A 12076-nucleotide genomic window follows, 5' to 3' on the forward strand; every position below is an offset into this window, starting at 1 on the left:
CCCGGACAGGTGCAGGGTCCCTGTCTGCAGCTTAGCGCAGCCTCGATGAACCTCGCCCTTGGTTTTTGGGGTCCTGAATGCAGGTTCCGTGGAGCCCGAGGGGTCAGGGCTCCGATCCAAGGTGCCTCTGGAGCCAAGGTGCCTCTGGAATGGAGCGGAGCGGAGCAGGCAGGGCGTTGACCCAAGTGGCAGAACCCTGGGTGCCTCCATCTCGGAGCCAGTGGGGCCGCGGCCCGTCCTTTTTTTTCTTGGGCGAAGGGCGGAGGGAGAGGACCTGGGGGCAGGGGCGCGTGGGCATCCGTGGAGCAACACTGCCATCAAGCGGAACTCGTTAGCGTTCCCGTGAGCTTGGCTTGTGGTTTCGCTGGGGGCCAGGTGGGATGTCCCAGGCTGGAGAGAATGAGGGTGCGCCCTCCAACACCCCATCTGCTCCTTAGGGGTGGCGCCCTCATGGGCGACCCGGACCGTGCCAAATCGGGTAGCAAGACCGAGAGCACAGGTTTAGGGGGCCTGTGGGTCTGGAGCCTGGGGGCCGCACCGTGTGGGCGGGACCAGAGCTCAAGGGGCCGCCCCCTAAGGGGCCAGGGGCCCTGAGCCACAGGGGCAGAGAACCCCCTGGGCCAGGGGCGCTCGGATTCGGACGCAGGAGCCTTTGGCCACGTGCCCCTTGCCCTAGGAACAACAACTCGATGGGTCGAGGCGTGGGGTTGTGGTCCATGGTGGGGGGAGGTGGCGGAGTGGCAGAGTGCTAAGTTGGTGCCGGGGGTGGGGGGACCTTGAATTGGTCTCGGGGTGCCTAGGTTCGGGGAGACGGGGCTGGGGGGAGATGTGGAGGTGGCTCTCTTGCAATCTGGGTCCTGAAGGGTCGGCCCCCCCTAGGGTGAGTCAGAGTGGATGGGGAGACTGAGGAGGCAGCAACACCAGCACCGCCTTCCTCTGTTTCTCCGCCAGCCCCCAGCCCCGCACCCGGATCGCAGACCTGGGCTCAGGAAGAGGTGGCTTCAGGCAGACCCGGCAGCTACAGTGCCATCTCTAGGGGCTTCACCCTCTCTGGCCAAGGACAGGTCCCTGCAGGTCAGGCACTCAGTCTCTGGGGGAGCAGTCCGCCAAGGGATTTGTGTTTGCACAAGCCCCCTTGCTGGGCCACCTTCTGCAGCCTCCCATGAGAGCCTTCAGGGTAATGGTGAGGAGTGGCCCTCATCTCTGTGGCCAGAAGGCACTGGCTTCCCAGCTGGTTATCAAGGGACCAGTGTGGACCTCCTGCCTGGCAAGACGGCCCAGCTCCTGTGGATTGCAATCTCCCCTTTGACCACTCGTGCCTGCATTAAGGCACCCCCGTGTGACATTGCCACGGCAAAGGCTAACGCTCTGGACCACACAGGCAGAACTCATGTGGAGACCTCTGTCCCCACAGGTCCACAGGTGGTAGAAGGTCCGGGGCGGGTCGTGCTTTCCCCTCCACATGAGTTGGTTCACATCCAGAAGCATCAAAGCCCTCCTCCCCATCCTCCCACTCAGCTCTGCCTACACCAAGTGCTGAAAACTTTCTGTTGTGCCTTCTCACAGGTATCAGTTTCCAGAAAGTCGTTTTGATTTGGGGTGCAGGTCGGGGGTACATGCATGTGTGCGCACGTTCATGTGTACCAGTTACGTGTGCTTGTTCACCTCCTTTCAGAAGACCTCACTGTATGGCCATGGTATGGGCCTCCTGGATCCCCTTGTCTGAGAGTGCTCGTGGTGTCCTCGCCCCCTCTGGGTGCTGGAGCCACAGGGGCACCCTGAGCTGGTTGCGTTATCTAGTTAGAGGCATGAGCAATTATTTTCTTCTTGCAATGGTAATGTATATTTTAAAAGGGAGTTACCATGGGCACCTGGGTGGGTCAGTTGGTTAAGCATTAGACCTTACCTCAGGTCACCAAGTCATGGTTTGTGGCTTTCAGCCACAGGTTTGGCTCTGTGCTGATAGCTCAGAGCCTGGATCCTGCTTCAGATTCTTTGTGTACTTACATCTCTGTTTCTTCCTGCTCGTGCTCTGTCTCTGTGTCTTTCTAAAAAATAAATTTTAAGAAATTATTTTAAAAGACAAAAGAGCATTCCATTAATAAAAGTATCTCAACTAAGAAGAGGCCATTTCCAGAGATTTGTGATACTTGCATTCTTCTCTATTTAAAATTAAAATGTTTTCTTCTCCTATTTATTTTTGAGAGAGTGTGTGTACGTGAGCAAGGGGCAAGGAGGGAGAGAACAAAGTGGGGCTTACCCTAAGTGGGGTTCAAATTGGAAACCCGTGTGATCAGGTCCTGAGAAGTCTGATTTTTAGTTGACTGAGCCACCCAGTCACTGCCTGGTATTCTTGTCCGAATGGACTTTTTACCCCACCTCTAGAAACTGTACGGATAGAAGGATGGTTTTTACTCCCTTACAGTGGGTGAATGTGATTTTTGTTATGTTGTTCTATTTGCTTTGCTTATAAATATCCAAAGATTCGTGAGTAAACATGAATTACAAGAGCAACTATGGCAACCAAAACTGATACATCATTCCACTACCCCGGCCTGCAAGTTTCTGCTGAAAAGTCAGACGATACCTTAAGAAGGTTCCTCTGTATATAGGTAGGTCCTTTTCTCTTGCTGCATTTAACATTCTAAGTTTTGACATTTTCCTGATTATGTCTTGTTTGCAGGACTTTGGGTTCATCACATTTGGGGTTCACTGTACCTCATGGATCTTCTTTCCTAAGGAGAGGAAGTTTTAAGTAGTATTTCTTCAAATACATTTTCTGTTCTTTTCTCTTTTTCTGGGACCCTTCCAATAAATGTGAATACTAATATGCTTGATGTCCCAGAGGTCTCTTTAACATGCTCTTTAAAAATTTTTTTTTATATTTTGCTCTTGAACTTTGATGATTTCTCACTACCCTATCTTCCAGATTCCTGAGCTGTTCTATAACCTCTATTCTTCTGTGATTTAATGTTTCTCTTTGTTGGAAGTTTCTGAGTTCATCCACTTTTCTCTCACTTCCAGCAGGAATAGTTATGAGCATTATTTTGAACTCATCCAGTAGATTGCCTATCTCCATTTTAGTTTTCTGTCTGAGGTTTTGTCTTGTTCTTTCATTTAGAACATATTCCTCTGTGTCACTTTATCTGATTCTCCTGATTTATTTATTTTTTAAAGTAATCTCTACCCCCAAGTAATCTCGAACTCACAACCTTGAGATCAACAGTCACATGCTCCACCGACTAAGCCAACCAGGTGCCCCTCTCCTGTTTGATTTTATGTATTAGGAAGACTATGTTTCCTGGTGTTCACGGAGTGGTTTTACGTAGAAAGCATCCTATGGGCACAGAAGCCCAATCTTACCTGAACACTGGAACAGGGTGTCCCATGTTGGCAGAACGCACACTCATTTGTTGTAGCTGGGCCATGGCTGCCAGGGGTGGGCTGGGGGGTGGGATTAGAGCCGAGTGCGCTGCCACAACTGTCATGGGTACACTGGTGGGGAGTGTTGCCCCCCATTGTCCTGGGTAGGAGGGGTTTTGGAGGGCTACCAGTACCAGCCATGGCTGCTCACCAGGCGTGTCAGAGTGGCAGGTGTGTTGGGGGTCCGCCTGTCCTGGGCAAAGCTACCGATGGGCGAGACGGGGAAGGAGCTGCTTTCGAGGGACTGCTTTTGGGGCAAGGTGAATAGTTCTAACCAGGTAGATGGAGAGTGGCCGAACTGGTGCCCACTCGCGTTGGGTGAGCGTGAAGCCCCGCTCCTGGTGGGAAGCCCTGCTGACTGCAAAGACGGACATCATGGGAGCTCACCATTTTGGTGCAAGTACCCAGTGTGGCAGGGAAGGGGGTGGCTGACGTGGACCTTGACACCTTTGCTCCTCAGGGAGGATAGGCGCATCAGTGATAGTCCTCTTGGGGATACTAGGAGTGTGGGTTCTGAACAGACTTTTTGACGTGTCTTCTTTAGATCTTTAAGCCATGAATAGTTGTGCTAGTATTCGAGTTCCTCACAGAGAGCTGCCATATGAGGTTGTAGCCATAGTGTGTCCATGGGAAGAGGCAAATGCACGGTCCTCCTACTCTGCCGGCTCAAACGAGATTCCCAACCAGAATTGATAAGGAGATCACAGTTTGAGTATTTATCTGAGAAATATGGGAGAATAGAAAACTAAGAGTTGATTATGGTTATATTTATAGGGCTTTGTTTCTCTCCTTAGTTAGAACTAGAGACCAGTGATATTTAACATACTCAAGAAATACTCAAGAGCTTAAGAGAACTGAGTGGTACCCATTTATAATGGGCTTTTGTCTGAGAATGTAAACATACGGTAGGATGTCCTGAAAGATGCCCACTATACAATCACAGTGTCAGTCCTGGGAGTGGTGTGAACGTGAAGGCGGATGGCCAAAGAGAACTCATTATTGGCTGACCTAATGTGTGCCAGATGCTGTTCTTCATAATGGAAACACAGCCATTAAAGAGACAAAAAATGTCCCTGGTCACATGAGACTCACATTCCAGCGAGGGAGAATGAAAAAGTAAGATCAGTGAGACTCCTATATGTCATGATGCATAACGATCCGTCCTATGCAGCGCGCTTAGGCAGGGGAGGGGAGTGGGCCATGGGGAGGCTGGGGATTTGCACCTTCAGGTAGGCTGTAGGGTGAAGGCAGCGCTGCGGTGACAGAAGTCCTGAAGGAAGTAGGGAGAGCCCTGAGGACGTCTGGGGATGGAAGTTGCCGAGCGAGGGAATGTCCTGTACCTCTTACCCCTGTCAACCGGTTTCAACGTAGTCCCTCCCGATTTGATACGACAGGTGCTGCGTAGTTGGGTCTTGGCAGGATGCAAGGGGTCAGGATTAGGGCCAGTGGTACCTGGAGGGTTTACGTGATTAGGATGTGGGTTGAGGCCTTTTCCACTTTGAATAAAGGGAGGCTCTGGCTACAGTGTGTGAGGCTCTCAGCTACTAACTAAGCATGAATGCTTCCATAACACGGATCACGTCAGAATACGTGTATAGATGGTTCCTTGCTTAGCATCTCACGTGGCGATTCCTTCTCTTCAGTAAGCTCCAGGCCCAATGTGGGCCTTCAACACACGACCCTGAGATCAAGTCGTATGCACTCCCGACTGAGCCAGCCCGGCGCCCTGTTGCTCAGCATCTTACGAGACTCGGTCTAGTTTTGTCTGGAGTTTACGGGGCATGATTAAGAGAGCTGTACAAAACTCAAGCTGTCCCTTGCCACCCAGTGCCAGGACACTCATCGCTCATTAGAATCATTAAGTTACAAGTGGAAAGACCTTTCCATGTCCAAGGATGCAGGGCTGACAGGTTATTTCAGTAACTTCAGGGACAGTAGCATAAGTAAGCACAAAAGGCTGATCAGTATTGTTGGCCACAAGCCTGAACCCCAGCAAGTAACACTATGAAGTCACTAAGTGGTCACGGTTGATGATATCACAATGGGTTTCAAGCATCTTTGGGTTTAGGCTTATTTCTCCTACCGGTGTGTGCTGGCTGGAAGGGTGTCTCTTACAGAGGACGTAAAAGACCGGTATCTGGTTCCCTTTTTCACGCAGAATCTTTACTTAGAGGAATAATTGTATCTGTGACAAGGGTAATCAAAAAGACTTTCCTTCTTTTCAGGTCCCAGTTTTATAAGAAAATTGGCAAGTGTTGACCATCAGTGAGTTCTGGACCCAGAGTTCGGGCACAGATGAAGAACAGACACGGACTTCACACTCCTGATAGGGGTGTGAGCGAACCGTGAGTTGCACTTGGATTCCGCGTTCCCCCTTCTGTACACAGGCTTCTTTTTCAAAGTAGGCCGCTCACTGAACTTCCTCTGTTCATGTCTGGTTAGCCCGGTGTCCACGCCTGCCCAGTCGCTCTAATGCTGAGGCGATCATGAGGCGATCATAATGCGATCATGATGATGGTGATGAGGGTCCCGCCGGGGGGACTGGAACATATTAACCTCTCTGGTAAGTTCCAAGCTCAAAGCCCAGCACAGGCCATTACTTGACTAGCGCTGATTTCGCGCATCTGGTAGGTATGTGATTTATCCCCTTGATGTTTACAAGCATGACTTTCTGAAGTGTCTTATGCTGGGGCCATGGAGGTCTTGTAGGAATCGTGTGTACGTTAGGTTTCAGTCAGTATTGCAGCTGTGTTCTTCATGCCCAAGATTAAGCAAAGGAAGGCAGGGTTATTTCAGTAACTGTCAGCATAGCCTGATATTTGTGTCCCCTCTAGAAGCACAAAAGATTTGAGGTGATCCCATTTGTCTCCCTAGAGAGCGAAGGAGAGGAGCTTCTGTCTTCTGGTCCTGGATCTACAGGACACTGAGCCTTCGCCTGTGACATGTGCTCTGCTGTCGGGCCTTCCAGTCCGCAGTTTTTGTTCTCCATAAGCAGAGTCTCTGCTTATAGGGAGGATCGACCATAAACTCACTTGTCATTTCCTTAGAAGAAAACTACACTTGTCCAAGGCCAATTCCATGTGTTCTTTTGGGGTGTAGCACAGAGCAGGCTCAGAGTGATAGTGAAAGATGAATAGCTTATTATATATTATGTATTATGAAGTATTCTTTTGTGAGTTTAACAGTAATACACATGTAGGTGCTTTAGAACATTATAAATGCTTGAAGATGGAGACCTGAGAGACCGTTTTCTGATGGTTGTACTGACTTCGTACCTCTTATGGACCATATCCTTGGTGCTCTCTCCTGCTGACCTGGGCGAATGGGTCAGGGTCCAGCAGACATCGGTTTTCTATACTGTGTGTCAGTTCCTAAGTTCTGTGAGTCAGCAGTTGGAGTGGGGACAGAGGAGGGCACATGGGGACAGAGGGTAGGGAATACCCAATAAGCCGTATGATCCCATCAACCTGCCATTTCTCATTTTGAACAAATCTCTTTACTTCTCCGGTTCTAATCTTCAGCTACTATGTGGGTCCATTAAATGAAAAGGTCTTAAAAATGTATTGCCAAGGACCTTTCTGAGAAGCTGAATAATAGTGTGGAAAATAATTTTTTACAATGGACATGTGCACAAATTAGCAGATACCTTAGGAGGTATAAGGAAAACTCTAGGCCTCTCTTTTAACACCTTTTTATAGAAGTGTAATTAAAATACAGTGTTATATTAACTTCAGGTACACAGAATGATTCCTGTCAACAAATGTTATTAGACTCTTAGTGACTGTATTTTCATCTCCATGATTTATTTACTTTGTAACTAGAAGTTTATCCCTCTTTTTTTTTTTTTACTGTTTATTTTTGAGAGACAGTGCAAGTAGGGGAGGGGCAGAGAGACAGGGGGACAGAGGATCTGAAGCAGGCTCTGCACTGAGAGCAGAGAGCCTGATGTGGTGCTCGAACTTGTAAACCATGAGATCATGACCTGAGTGAAAGTTGGATGCTTAACTGACTGAGCCACCAGGCGCCCTTAGAAGTTTATTCTTCTTAATCCACTTTACCTGTTTCCCCCCCACCCCCCAATCTAACTCCCTTCTGGCAACCACCAATTTGTTCTCTGTATTGAAGAGTCTGGTTTCCGTGTTTTTCTTTGTTGATTTATATGTTTCTTAAATTCCACATGTGACTAACATCATGTGGTATTTGCCTTTCTCTGTTTGACTTCTCCCACTTAGCATAATACCCTCTAGGTCTACCAATGCTGGTACAAATGGCAAGATACCATTTCTAAGTGGCTGAGTATTATATCATTGTATAAACCATATATTTTTCCATTTATGGAAAAACATTCACTCTGTGGCTTTTGTAAATAGTGCTGCAATAAACATAAACAGTGCACATACCTTTTCAAATTAGTGTTTTCATTTTCTCTGGGTAAATACCCAGAAGTGGTATTATTGGATCATACAGGGTTTTTGTTTTTGTTTTATTGAGGCTACTCCGGTACTGTTATCCAAAGTGGATACGCCCATTTACATTCCCGGCAACAGGGCAATGGGGTTCCGTTTTTTCCACTACCTTGCCAGCACTTGTTACTCCTTGTGCTTTTGACTGTAGGTACTCTGACAGGTGTAGGATGATATTTCATTGTGGTTTTGATTTGCATTTCCCTGATGCTGAGCGATGTGCTTTCAGGGGATCTGTTGGTTATTTGTATGTCGTCTTTGAAAAAAATGTTCAGATCCTCCGACCATTTAAAACAATTGTTTTAATGTTTTATTTATTTTTGATACAGAGAGAGACAGAGCATGAGAGTGGGAGGGGCAGAGAGAGAAGGAGACACAGAACAGGAAGCAGGCTTCAGACTCTGAGCTAGCTGTCAGCACAGAGCCTGACGCGGGGCTCGAACCCACGAACCGTGAGATCTGACCTGAGCCGAAGTCTGAGGCCTAACCAACTGAGCCACCCAGGTGCCCCTCCTCCGCCCATTTTTAAATTGGATTATTTGTTCATGGTGTTGAGTTGTAGGTCTTTAAGTATTTTGGATTTTAGCCCCTATCAGATATGCCATTTGTAACTATCTTCTCCCATTGGTAAGTTGCCTTGTCGTTCTGTTGATGGTTTCCTTGGTCATGTAACGGCCGTTGCTCTTTTTCAGTGTAGTTCTAAGAGTTTATTTTTGCTTATTTTCGTTTCCTGAGGAGACATACCTAGAAAAATGTTTTTACCTCTGATGTCAAAGAAATTACCGCCTATGTTTCCTTTTAGGAATTTTATGGTTTCAGGTCTCATGTTTAGGTCCTTAATCTATTTTGAGTTTAATTTTATGTTGTAAGATAGTGGTCCAGTTTCATTCTTTTGCATGCAGCTGTCCAGTTTTCCCGATACCACTAGGGGAAGATAATGTCTTTAAACCACTGTATATTCTCGCCTCCTTTGTCATACATTATTTGCCCATATAAGCATGGGTTTATTTCTGGGCTATCCATTCTGTTCCATTGGTCTGTGTCTGTTTTTGTGCCAGTACCATAGTGTTTTGACTAGTAAAGCTTTGATATCTCTAGCTTTATATTTTGTTAATATTGCTTTGGTGAGCATCTGGATGGCTGAGGGGGTTAAGCATCTGATTTTGGCTCAGGTCATGATCTCACAGTTTGTGAGTTCAAGTCCTGGATCAGGCTCTGCACTGGTGGCATAGAGCCTGCTTGGGATTCTCTCCCTCTCTCTCTCTCTCTCTCTGCCCTTTTCCTACTTGTGCTCCCTCTCTCTCTCAAAACAAGTAAAATTATTATTTTAAAAGAAGATTGGTTTGGCTTTTTAAGGTCTGTCATTCCATACAAATTTTAGTATTATTTGTAATAGTTCTGTGAATAATGCTGTTGGTAACTTGATAGGGATTGCATTAAATCCGCAGGTTGCTTTGGATAGGATGGACCTTTTAATAATATTGGTTCACATCCAGAAGCATGGTCTATCTTTACATTTGTTTCTGTTGTCTTCAGTTTTTTTCATCGATTTGTCGTAGTTTTCGGAGTACAGGTCTTTCACCTCTTTAGTTGAATTTGTTCCTTGGGGTTTCATTCTTTTTAGTACAATTGTGAGTGGAATTATTTTATCAATTTCTAAACTTTCTGCTCCTCATTTTTAGCATATAGAAATGCTACTGATTTCTTGGGCATTAATTTTTTTATCCAGCAACTTTACTGAATTCTAGAATTTTCTTTTGTGGAATCTCTAGGATTTTCTATGTATATTAACATGCCTTTTACAAATAGTGACACTTTAACTTCTTTTCCAATACGGATGCCTACCTACCTCTTTTTCTTGTCTGATCGCTGCAGCTAGGACTTCCAGGACTATGCTGAATAAAAGTGGCAGGAGTGAACATCCTTGTCTTGTTACTGATATCCGTGGAAAAGCTCTCAGTTTTTCTCCATTGAGTATGTTAGCTGTGGGTTTTTCATATGTGGCCTTTCTTGTGTTGATGTATGTTCCCTGTAACCCCCCTTTAAGAGAGGTTTTTTTTTAATCATGAAGGATGGTTAAATTTTGTCAGATGTTTTCCTGCTTCTATTGAGATGATCATATGATTTTTGCCTTCATTTTGTCCACGTTTTGTATCATATTGATTGACTTGTGAATATCGACGCATCTTTGCCTGTCTGAAATAAATCCCACTGGATAGTGATAATGATCCTTTTTTTAAAAAAAAAAACATTTTTATTTTTTTTTAATTTCGTTAAGGTTTTATTTATTTTTGATACAGAGAGAGACAGAGCATGAGAGGGGGAGGGACAGAGAGAGAAGGAGACACAGAACCGGAAGCAGGCTCCAGGCCCTGAGCTAGCTGTCAGCACAGAGCCTGACGCGGGGCTCAAACCCACGAACCTGAGATCTGACCTGAGCTGAAGTCAGAGGCTTAACCGACTGCACCACCCAGGCGCCCCTAAAAAAAGATTTTTTAAGTTTATTTAGGAGAGAATCACCTCATGTGGGTGACAGGCAGAGAAAGAGGGAGGGAGAGGGAGAGAGGGGGAGAAAGAGAGAGAGAGGGAGAGAGGGGGAGAAAGAGAGAGAGAGAGAGAGAGAGAGAGAGAGAGAGAGAGAGAGAATCCCAAGCAGGCTCTGTGCTGTCAGCTGATCTCATGAAACTTTGAGATCATGACTTAAGCCAAAACCAAGAGCTGGGTGCTTAACCAACTGAGATGCCCAGGCGCCCCAAATGATCCTTTTGATGTATTGGTGAATGTGATTTGCTAATCTTTTGTTGAGGATTATTCCATCTGTGTTCAGAGATATTGGCCTGTATCTTTTTTTTTTTTTTTTGGAAGCACTTCTTCCTGTTCTCATTTATAGAAAAGCTGCAAAGAACTGGGCAGCATTAGCATGCATGCTCTCTGCGCTTAGGTCCATGTTCTGCAGCCACATGCATACTCCCCCCCCCCAAGAAGGCTTTTGCTGGTGGGTGTGGCCAGATGTCTGACCCTCCCCACCCCCCCAATCCTGCTGGGGCTGCAGTTTCACCTAGGTGAGCAGGGCACGCCCTCCCTGCTGCCCACTGAGACTCTGCCCGGACTTGAGGCCGGCTAGTCTGTGTGGTTGTCGTCCCCTTCCCCTGGGCAGGAGGGCAGGAGGCACTTTGGAGCAGCATCAGTCCCTGCCAGGGCCACACGCAGGGTGTGTCAGGGCAGCAGCCTGTTTGGAACGGTGCCTGAGAAGTTGTGTTTCCTGGGGCAGGTCTGCAGGGGAACGTGGGCCAGTTTGTGGGGCTAGCAAGCCAGGTGGAGTGATCGTGCTGGTGGGAAAGTATCCAGCTACCCAGGATGGGGTGAGGGAAGAGATCGCTGCCCCTCTGGCACAGAATCTGATGTTACTAAATACATAGGCTTCACGTGCACTCCAGGTGCTTTTCAAATTCCTGCTTCTGTGCCAGGTCTTGGCCGTGTTATGTGTTAAGGTGGCTCTTTAAGGGCAAGGACTGAGTTTCCTGTTGTTGCCCTCTGGCTCTCCTGGAGTTGAGCCCCCTGATTAAAACTCAGGAAGTTAAGTCCCACTGATTTTCAAAGCCAACTGTTTCAAGGACCTGTGTTCCCAGCACGGGACTCTTGTGCCTGGGGTGGGGTCTGATAGTCACTACTCTGTGCTTGTGGGGTCCCTCCCATTTCCGGTAATCTGACCAAGGCTTCGGTTCTCATGGTCTCTGCCCCCCCTTTTTTGATGGTGCTCCTAGGATCTAGGATTATCTGTGGAAGATCTGATCTGTCCTGCCAGTCTTTGAGCTGTGTTCAGTCAGTTGCACCTATGTAGCTGTCATCTCGGTGTGTCCACGGGATACGGTGAGATCAGGACCCTCCTACCCTGCCATCTTCCTGACCTCCTTGGCATCTCGGATCTCTCTCTTAAGAGCACCTCTACTTATGGTGCTTCATTTCTCTTCCGATTTTACAGATCTGTCATTCTAGTGCCTTCTATTATTCAAATAACACAGGCCCCTACCTGAAACCCTCCAGTCATTTCCCATTGAAATTATAGTAACAGGGGTGCCTTGGTGACTCGGTTGAGTGTCCGACTTTGGCTCAGGTCATGATCTCACCGTCCGGGGTTCGAGCCCCACTCTGGACTCTGTGCTGACAGCTCAGAGCCTGGAGCCTGCTTC

The 12076-nt window shown here is 47.3% G+C and overlaps 1 long non-coding RNA gene across 1 annotated transcript in view; it reads left to right on the forward strand.

Moving 5' to 3' along the window:
• Nucleotides 1-5973, forward strand: part of LOC115284612 — an 11757-nt gene extending 5784 nt beyond the window's left edge. The window contains exons 2-3 of the long non-coding RNA XR_003905286.1: nt 5649-5768; nt 5866-5973. This is a non-coding gene — a long non-coding RNA (uncharacterized LOC115284612). The remainder of the gene's footprint in view (nt 1-5648; nt 5769-5865) is intronic.
• Nucleotides 5974-12076: the final 6103 nt, after the last annotated feature.

This window comes from Suricata suricatta, unplaced genomic scaffold, assembly GCF_006229205.1.
Source record: "Suricata suricatta isolate VVHF042 unplaced genomic scaffold, meerkat_22Aug2017_6uvM2_HiC HiC_scaffold_121, whole genome shotgun sequence".
NCBI lineage: Eukaryota > Metazoa > Chordata > Mammalia > Carnivora > Herpestidae > Suricata > Suricata suricatta.